Below are 10,323 nucleotides of genomic sequence, written 5' to 3'. Positions count from 1 at the left end.
AATTGATCAAATTTACATGAAACATTCTTAAAACAATTAGATTTACATGAAATAATCGGAAGTGAGAGCATTTACATGATTATAACAATTTGAAATAGAATTATTATCAATCAACGTGAAATTGATTTAAAATCTTGTATAATTTTGAAATCTATATATCTTTCCTAAATGGTCATGTTTTAATAAAACAATATAAATAGTTCAACCAGAAATATGTTTAATTTGGCAGATTAAAAGATTATAAAACAGGGTTCATTTAATTCTTAAACATAACATGTGTTCCCTTGTTATAACAGACAACTCGAGTTAAGTCTAGAATAGAATACTGAATTCAACAAGTAAAACAGCTATAATGATTGCAAGAAATGCATGGCGAAATTCAAAAAGATAAATGAAAAAAAAAAGATCAACGTCATATAATGACGTATCCTCATGTAGAAATATGTCAGGGGATCCGCATTTTGATATTCTTCAACATTCTTTGAAATTATATCTATTTTTGAAACACCAATCTAAGTCTACCTTCTATTTGTTAAGGTTTTACTTGAGGAACCCTTCCAGCTTACTTAAAAGGCTTTGCAGTCCGCTTTCTGCTTGGACCATTCCGTACTGGTGTCATGTCGTTTTGACTTGAACCCATTATGTCAGTGCTAAAAGGCAGACACTGTTACCACTAGGCCACCGGTTCCCATCTTACTCTTATACCAATATAACAGCATTGGACCATTATCGTCTATTTACCAAACGATGAACATTTTATCATCTATGTTGTCTTAATTAACACATTCAATTTACACTTGAATTTTCTTGAATGAAACTTTATGAGAATAATTATATAGGTAAAAGGTATGTTAAAGTGTTTTTTTCTAAAAACATCAAAATGCGGATACCCTAACATTTATCATTTACACATCAACATATTTTCGTACCTGCGAAAAATGGTCATTCACATTTCATACAAATATATATAATATTTACAAACATATCAACATGAAATAAATATAGGCCTTACTGCAATATTCATATATACAATGATTCCAAACTTCATTTATATACAAAAAAGCAGCAGGAAGTGTGTAAGTATATGTTAGCAATTGACATATCTATCAAGAACTTCTTTATTCCTTAACAAATTGATATATTCTTCAAATAGATCTTTGCCATGAAAAATTAATATCGACTCTAAAAATACAATATAAATTCATTCGCTAAAGCCTCAATTTGTTTCAATTAATAATCAGTAATTCCACATGTTGGATAGTCTTATTGTTTAGTTAAATTAAATATCTCTCGTTTTGTTTCCTCCTTATTTTTTTTCTTGTGTTATTCCTTCCCTTTATTGCATTTCATCTGTGTTTATTTTTAGTCTACATTTTGATCTCCCGTCAGGATATAACCGCGGGTCATCGAGAACTCCCGGCTTATAACTACATCCATCGCATATTTATTGCCATCGGCCCACCACATGGCCACAATTACGATATTTATAGTTGTGCCTTCATTATAATTCATCCATGTTTCGTCTATTGAATGAGTTTTATACAAGAACATCAAAAAATAGACGTGACAGAGAAATTGCTCGTTAACAACCCATGATGCCTGGTAATAACAAGATTCTTTATTATTTTTCATTCTTAGAACTGCAAGGTGTACCTATGTCGTAAATCATTAAGGTCCAGAACAATGGTCTTTGAAATTAATGCCATAAAAAGTCCAAAAATAGATATGCGTGCTTTGATTGTATGATAAGATTCTGCGACCTTTGAACATGAGCGTAGTCAAATACTGATCTTAAATTGTAGTTTTTTGTTGAGTTTAGAAGTTATAGCACGAGATAAAACAGTCTAAAAACATATCACCGCATCTAGACTGGCATTTTTTCAGTCCTATCCCCCTCAGATCCTTCCAATATTTACACCGTAAGTCACATTTGTAGACGTCCGACCCGCAGCTGTACTGGCAAGCATCCACGGATTGGCTCTTCACATGAGGTATCGAGAAACCCTTGACCGTTGACCTTGTCAACAGAATGGAGGTCAACATCCAAACGGACAGAAAGAACACTACTACGCTTTGCACGTTCTGAAAATAGAGCAAAACAAATAAATGTGTATTTTTTGTAATATATTCTCGTAAACTTTGCCTCTTCTAGAAGAAAATAGGTATTAAATACAGTAATGTCTTTATATACATATATGTTAAATGTCAGGTACACGCGCAAAATATGTTCAAGTGAATAAATTATGGAAATGCATCATAAACAACATCGTGTCTAAAATAAATAGAAAGAGGGATTAAGTTTGATGGCTTGTTTTTTTCTGTTTTTACGACGACTTTAACGCGTTCGCTATCACGTCGGCCGGTTCATTAAACCGGCTTTCCTGGATAGCTTACAGGTAATTAGACAATTTCTCCGCCAGTGCCCGACTACGAATCCCACATGATTTCTGAATCAGCGTTCATGTGGGATTAGTCGTTGGCCACTTGCGAAATATTGGAAATTATTGGTTAACTATCCAGGAAACTAAGCTTTGGTAACATAATTAGTCTACAGTGATTTTATTTTCAATAGAGGCTTTTTATTGGTTTGCAAAGATATTTGAGCCGCGTCACGACAAAACCAACATAGTGGGTTTTTGACCAGCATGGATCCAGACCAGCCTGCGCATCCGCGCAGTCTGATTAGGATCCATGCTGATCGATATCAGTTTGTCTACTTGCTATAGGGTTTGTAAGCGAACAGCATGGATCCTGATGAGATTAGTCGTTGGCCACTTTCGAAATATTGGAAATTATTTGTTAACTATTCAGGAAATTAAGCTTTAGTATCATAATTAGTCTGCAGTGATTTTATTTTCAATAGAGGCTTTTAGTTTGCAAATATATTTGAGCCGCGTCACGACAAAACAAACATAGTGGGTTTGCGTTCAACATGGATCCAGACCAGCTTGCGCATCCGAGCAGGCTGGTCTGGATCCATGTTGGTCGCAAACCCTTTATGTTGGTTTTATCGTGACACTCTTCAAATGCAATCAATTCCATGTACGCATATGATAATATTACAACTATTATGAAGAAGTCTCTACAAAGATTCATTCATTAAACTTCGATTTAATTAATAAAATAACAAACATTTCTATGCGTGTATATAACAAATTGCTGAAATCTGCACTGACACCAGATACCGTACTTAGATTTGAATAATCAAAGGTTCTGCTGGCGAGCATACGATGTACTAACTGTACCATGGAATCCATTGGTTAAGAAGTGCACATTTAAGTATAAAATTTTTAACTATTTTCGTTTGTATCATATTGGTATTTTGATTTATTTAACTTGTTTGTTTTTCTTTCTGTGAGTGTTTGAGGGTTTTATTTCTTTTTATTTTTAATTTTTGTTTTATTATTATTATTTTTTTTTTTTGGGGGGGGGGGGGGGGTATTTATTTTCTTTATATATGCCAGTACGATTTCGTTTAACACGTTCTATTCTCGCATGTATTGTAATGATACAACCAGTGTACGTTTTATATCATTCCGAATCAATACACTCAGTTAGAAACGAACCTAAGGATTGTTACTATTTCTATAGATTTAAAAAAATAGATATTTTGTCACTCCCAAAGGTGGTACAATTGACTGTGTTTCATCATGAAGTCTTTTGTGAAAAGAAAAATCAGTCATAAATTGCGGATTCATTTTATTGTATCGTACAGATCATTACCATTACCGCCACCATTCTGGCTCATGTTACAAAATGTTTTCCATTGATTTGTTTAGTTAATTGGAATGACTTCCTATCCATCCCCCTCTCACCGCCTCTTTTTACAACTCATATTTGAAGCATGGTTTACAAATGCGTTTGTTGTACATAGTTGAGGCATAGTTGTGGTTGAATTATTTTCCTCTTAATACATGATCTGTAGCCTAGCGTCCCATTGACCCTATGCTTAATGTAATGATTTGTTTAGGATAGCTACGGACATAATAAAAGTCATTGATAATTAAATAATGGTTCGCCCACTATAATTGATATGTCCATTGTTGTGGTAGATTTCGTTAATTTTAGGAAGGGTTTTAAAGAGTTGAAGAATGCGGCTTAACCTCAATTTTTTTTCTTTACCCTATAACAGTGCTTCTAAAAAGGTTTAAACGGATTATTCCACATTATTTGCGATACTTCTGCCTGATCTATATAAGAATAAACTATTATAGTTGAAATACTAAATTGTTTGCGCAGTATTTAAGAAAAATTATAAACTGAATATAACTTAAATATTTTTAAAATGCTTTTAATAAATGCACGTATTTTGATTGTAATTTTTTTTGTATCGTGGCAAATTTTACCGTATTTCTTAACGCGGCAAAATAGCAAAACGAAATCTACAAAATACGCTCGATTTCTTCTTGACTATAAATTCGGTTAAACCGAGCTGTGCATTAAGCAGATGGGCAGATAGTTCGTGTTGTGAAACTTTGACCTGGTTTGAACCAAAACAAATTATTGATGCAACGGTTATAAAATTCGGTTAAATTCCTCGCACCACTCGGGACACCAAGCATGTTTTAAAGTGCTTTAAGGTGAATTTGACGTCAGTTTACTTTGATACGCGATAAGTCCATTAATTTTGATAATAAATATTAAATTGAGTGTGGAACAGGGATTCGCCAGGCCTGATAAAAAATGTAAACAAACCGAGGAAACGAAGTAAAAATATGAGAAAATTGCAATTAGGGAGAAAAAAAGTTGCATGTTTTTTTTATATTATATCAATTGATTATTTCATTCAGTTAAATAATTACACATTTGTTCGATCTAGAATCATGTATAAATCATATGTTTTCAAGTTTAAATGAATAAATGATGACTTTTAATAATATGATTACATGAGTACATGAATATAACACATAATGTTATTATAACAGATAATGTTATATAATATCTTATTTATAACAATAACAGATGTTTAATGTCATTGCATGTATAATAAGAAAAAATGTGAATGATGCAATATTAAAACATATTTCACAATATTAACAATTTAGTTTTATTTATAAGTATTTCATATAAAATATATAGCTAAAAGACTATACTATTTGGCATTTTCCAAGTTTCTGATATTTACAACTCTTTTAAATTGTTAAACGCTTTATTCTATTTTACACATCCTAACCATTATAGGTATCTAGTTGTAAAGCTTTTATTTTAACTTTACAATAAAACGGCTATAGTTTTCACTTTATTGTAGGACAAGACGACCTGACATTTACGTATTTAATCGCTTTTAAAAGGTCGATTTCATCATTTAATTTTAGAGCGTTATGCTTTTTTAAGGATTGGTACGAACAATTAAACCATCATCAATGTAATGAATTTAATGAATGTATTGATTTAAAACACTCCCAGTGTAATGATAACGCACGTTTAGTACCTTTATGTATGGGAAATGGGAATTTAAAATAATAAAAAAAACGATAATTATACGTTATATCTTTACGAAAGTATATGAGAGAAAAAAGGAGAAATAGTGTAAACACTAGCTGATAAATAAATAAATAAATAAATGAATAAATAAATAAATAAATAAATAAAAAAAAAAAATAAAATAAAGAAATAAAGAAAGACAGTATATATAAAATCGAATTAAACAAACTATAAATACACATTATTCTTTATGTATCACATCACCGCATTATTTTTATTTAGTAGAAAGAGATATAATTATACCACCGCGATTTTCGTATCATGATAATTCCCAAAATATTACTCTCTGAAGATAATTCCATGATAATTTCTAAGGATAATTATGATCTTTTTTTTAATCTTCAATGATTTTTATTCAGTTATCAGAAAGTATGTGTTTTTTGTATAAAAATGTGTAAGGACAGCAAATAACAAAAAAATTGGAAATACCAATATTCGATATGATCGAAGTATTCAATGTCTTTTATGAAGATTTCAATGTATTTTATGAAGTTATCAATCCTTTAATATCAATATCATTATTTTGTTGTTCAATTTTACATGTATATAGAAAATGGAAATTATTTATAGTTGAAATGTCCGAAAAGTATATGGAAGGTATATGAAAAAAAGTTTATTATATGAATTGATTTTGACAAAATAGAAAGCGAATAATAAAAAATGTACTGTTTGTATGAAATTTAAGGTATTTAAATGAAATAGAAATAATTTTTCACAGTTATGAGAAATAAATTAAGATAGATAATTTATTCAAGATTATCGCCTTGCAATAAGTTATTCCAAAAGTAAATTTAACAGAAATTTTTTAATAAAGGTGCAATTTTATCTTAGCATCTAAGGGAAAATATAAGAATTTCAATATATAATATAGAATTATTTATTAGTTTCCTGTTTTAAAACAATTTCAGTGTAGAAAACAAAATAAATAAACCAAGAATACAGTTAATGAGTAATTATAAATAACAAAAAATTCAAATACGCACCAATTTCATTTTTATATGATAATGTATTTATTTCCTTTCTTATATCTGCAAGTATGAGTATGTTGGTCGAGTAATCACTGAAAAATGTCCACGTTGTTTTGTATTGGTTTTTTTCTACTTTCTTATATCAGCTGGTTACCTCGCGATTTCACATACATTAATGTTTACGGAGAACGCTGAGGAACGCTTTTATATGTTTCGACCACACGATGCGTTCACAGTAAGCGTCTCGATGACTCGTTCACATCCACCTACTGGCGTTTTTCATGAATGGAAATTGGAATTGGCAAATTGCAGTAGTGTAATAGAGGGATTTATTTAGATTTTCTAGTGAGGATATTATTTGATAAAAATCAGACAACAGTTTTTCTCCGCTACAAGAATTATCGTAACGGAATTACACAGACGCAAATGATTCGATTATGGCAATTAAAGTAGCGTTTAGATAATAATAAAACCAGTAAAGATTTCGCGTGGAATCGCGTGAAATATATTTAAAATTTGACTTATGGGTTTTATAAGGAAAATAATTATGATGCAGTTTTAATGTCATTTCGACATAATGACATAAATATGTTATTTAACGATATGTTTATAAATTTTGAAAAGAAAAACCCGAAGATTTTTAAAGAAATTTATCTTTTATTTAAAAAGGGATTAAGTTAAAAAAAGGGGATGGTAAACGTTTCCTTGTTCAATTATTACGTTTCATTTCCCCTCGTTTATAATTTGGGGAAAATTTTTTTAAATTTAGGGTTTTTGGGCACGTAAACTTAAAATTGAGTTTTAATGGATATATCGTTTTAAGCGGTGTATTGGTGTATACGTCACGGAATCAAATTCGTCACACAGATGTAACCATCGTAACTGTGAAATGTGACAATTTCTTTCTACACCAAATGCGGATGAAAACAGACCAACAATGGAAATCGACGCATAAAATAAATTTAGCACCAACAATGTACCATCAAACACTCCTTTAAAAGCATGCACATTGCACATGTATATACTGTTCAGCTATCCAAATATAGAAATTATCCCCCGATACTACTACCCAACAAGAAAAGAAAAAGAATAAGATACACTTAAGTGTTCGTATAATAAAAATTGTTCGTAAAGAATAGCATTAAAGGTTTAAGGAATGCTTTTATTTCTTTTTCTCAAAAGCTTTTTAATTTTGATGTACATTTATAATAATATCCAAAATGTTCCTCATTGGCCAATTACCGGAACCACCATTCTTTTTTTCGTTATATAATTATAAAAAAAAACTTTATTAACTCTTATAATAAAGGATCTATTTGGCTAGCTTTATCAACTTCACGAGTATTTACCACGTAAATACTTGATTAAAAAACATTCTTGGAAGCTTTGTCCAGTATACATGTACCAGTTAGACAGTTTTTGTTTAATATATAGGTTTGATAGCGAAATTAAAACAAAAAAAGTCTGCTTACAAATATTATAAATTATTAAAAACATGCAGTTTTCATAGCTCGTTAAAATTATACAATACAATTTTGAAAAAAAATACAGTCAAAAATAAAAAACAATATTTTCTTTATCTCTACATTCCCTGAAAACCGTACTTGATGTTAATCTGCATTATTTTGCACAATTCTGTGTATTTTATTCTAGTATTATTGTATTCTTCACATTTCTCTAGCCAAAGCAGTTACAAACACGATATATTCACATACATTCATATCACCCACAATAATACTTTCTTGTAATAAGAAAGAGAAAAAAAAACAAATTAGGTAATGAAGTGCTAACGTGCTGCTGCATTAAAGGAATTTTAATAATAACAAAACTACTTCCTCGTCATGATTACTAAGACCACGCCTTTCATACCTGCATTAACATCGTGCATGTTAAAATGATTAACAGAACATTTGCTTTTATCATATCTCAGTGTGGTATTTTCGTGGATTCTCTAGAACATTTCAATATCAAATTTGTTAATTAGATAAGAAATTATAATCTCACGGCATAACAGTTTTAATGCTGATCATTTCTCAGGAATGTTCGCTGAAACATTCTTGTTTAAGTAACAAGTGTACGCATTTAGATTCAGTTTATGTCTTATTATAACATAAATAACCATCAATCGATTATGATTTGCCGCAGGATTGCTAATTAGGCGTGCCATAGAATTACTGTCTATCTATTATTATAAATAAATGAATAAGTCAGTCACTAACTTGCCCTCACACTGGGTACACTCATTATCTTAATAGTTTTGTTCAGTTGATTAAATTTAATTCCATTTGGGTAATACGTTCAGAACACGAATACAGTTCAATAGATACATTCACAAGAAATAATTCAATGTAAAAGTTTTAAGTCAAAATGTCTCAATTATAAATTCGGACTGTTTTTTTTTTTTTAGATAATTAACACGTTTAATAGAAAAAAACATGTTTAGCAATTTTAAAATGTTAATGAATTTAATATAATTTGAAATAAAAGATTGAACAGCATTTGATTTTCCGATTTCATCTTCGTGAATTCACTATTTTAATTTCCTGATTCACGTTTTCAATATACGGAATTCATGAATTCACGATTTCAGCTTCATGAATTCACGATTTCAACTTCACGTACTCACAATTTTAACTTCGAGAATAAACGGTTTCAATTTAACGAGTTAACGATTTCAACAGCATGAATTCACGAATTCAACTTCATGAAATTACAATTTCAACTTTATGAATTCACGATTTCAACTTCACGACAATCTGATTTAAAAAAAAACGATTTATATGCTTTATGCTCATATTCATATGAAGGTTTATTTTTATTTATTTTTTATCATCATTTTTTAAATTATAAAAGTGTGAGCAAAATATTCATCCATGCTGTGACTTGTTCCCATTCTCCCATTCTTGTACCAGTGTGCTCTGCTATAAGAGAAGGACAGTCTAATGAATATTTCAAATAGTCACGACACAGGTCAAGTTGATGGGTTTAAGATGTATAATACTATTTTAGATTATTTTGACTGCCGTATCTACATATAAACTTTAGCAATTTGAACATTTTTAAAAGAAAGTCAGTGTTATAGTTACGCCCATAAAATAGTTGAATATTGAAGTAATTTCTAGATGGTGTGGGCAGTTTAATCGCTGTTGAATAATACTTCTTTTTACCTGAATGCCACAGAAATATAAACATAAAATTCTGCAAATGATACATACGGCTATACTGTGCCTGTCATTTGTACCAACAAATATTGCAAAATTGTACACTAAGCGTCTTTCCGCTGAATTTTAGAGAAAACTGGCAGACTTGACAATAAATTTTCTATAAAAAAACATTCTGGTCTACATTTTAAAGATTTTGTCTACATAAATAATGGCATGAAATGTCTCAAAGCATTATATTCTAAAAACAGCGCCTTTATTACCTTCAATCAGTCTGTCTCAGAAGCAGTTTCTAATTTATAAAGATCATTCTTTTAGACTACAATTAAAGAATTCGTTAAGATGTCATACTGACATTCAAGTAGCTAAATATATCATCAAATGTTTTTGTTTTTTGTTGTTTTTTTTTTTGCTCTTTTGGACAATTTCAGTCAATATCATCAAATTCTACGTAGTACGGATCGGAGCATTTAAACTTTTTGAATTCCCGATTTCAGCTTCGTGAATTCACGACTTCAACTTTACGAATTCACGATTTCAACTACATGTGAATTCTTCGTGAATTCAAGAAGCTGAAATCGTTTTCCACGTAATACAAACACCACATATGAATTGTAAAAACACATTTAACACTGACTGTTATACAAATACCTCATACGCAATTGTTATACAAATACCACATAAGCAATTGGTATACAAATACCACTACA

General features: G+C 30.1%; 1 long non-coding RNA gene across 1 annotated transcript; it reads right to left on the bottom strand.

Moving 5' to 3' along the window:
- Positions 1 to 1,309: 1,309 nt before the first annotated feature.
- Positions 1,310 to 6,815, bottom strand: LOC132753577 (uncharacterized). Its single transcript, XR_009628979.1, has 2 exons — positions 6,468 to 6,815; positions 1,310 to 2,082 (listed from the first exon to the last, which is right to left on the bottom strand). It is a non-coding gene; the product is annotated as an uncharacterized LOC132753577 (long non-coding RNA).
- Between the last annotated feature and the right edge of the window lie 3,508 nt (positions 6,816 to 10,323).

The sequence above is a fragment of the Ruditapes philippinarum genome, unplaced genomic scaffold (genome assembly GCF_026571515.1).
Source record: "Ruditapes philippinarum isolate M1 unplaced genomic scaffold, ASM2657151v2 ctg952_1_1_1_1, whole genome shotgun sequence".
NCBI lineage: Eukaryota > Metazoa > Mollusca > Bivalvia > Venerida > Veneridae > Ruditapes > Ruditapes philippinarum.
The sequence above is the reverse complement of the archived record's forward strand: the minus strand, read 5'-3'. Positions and strand labels throughout refer to the sequence as shown.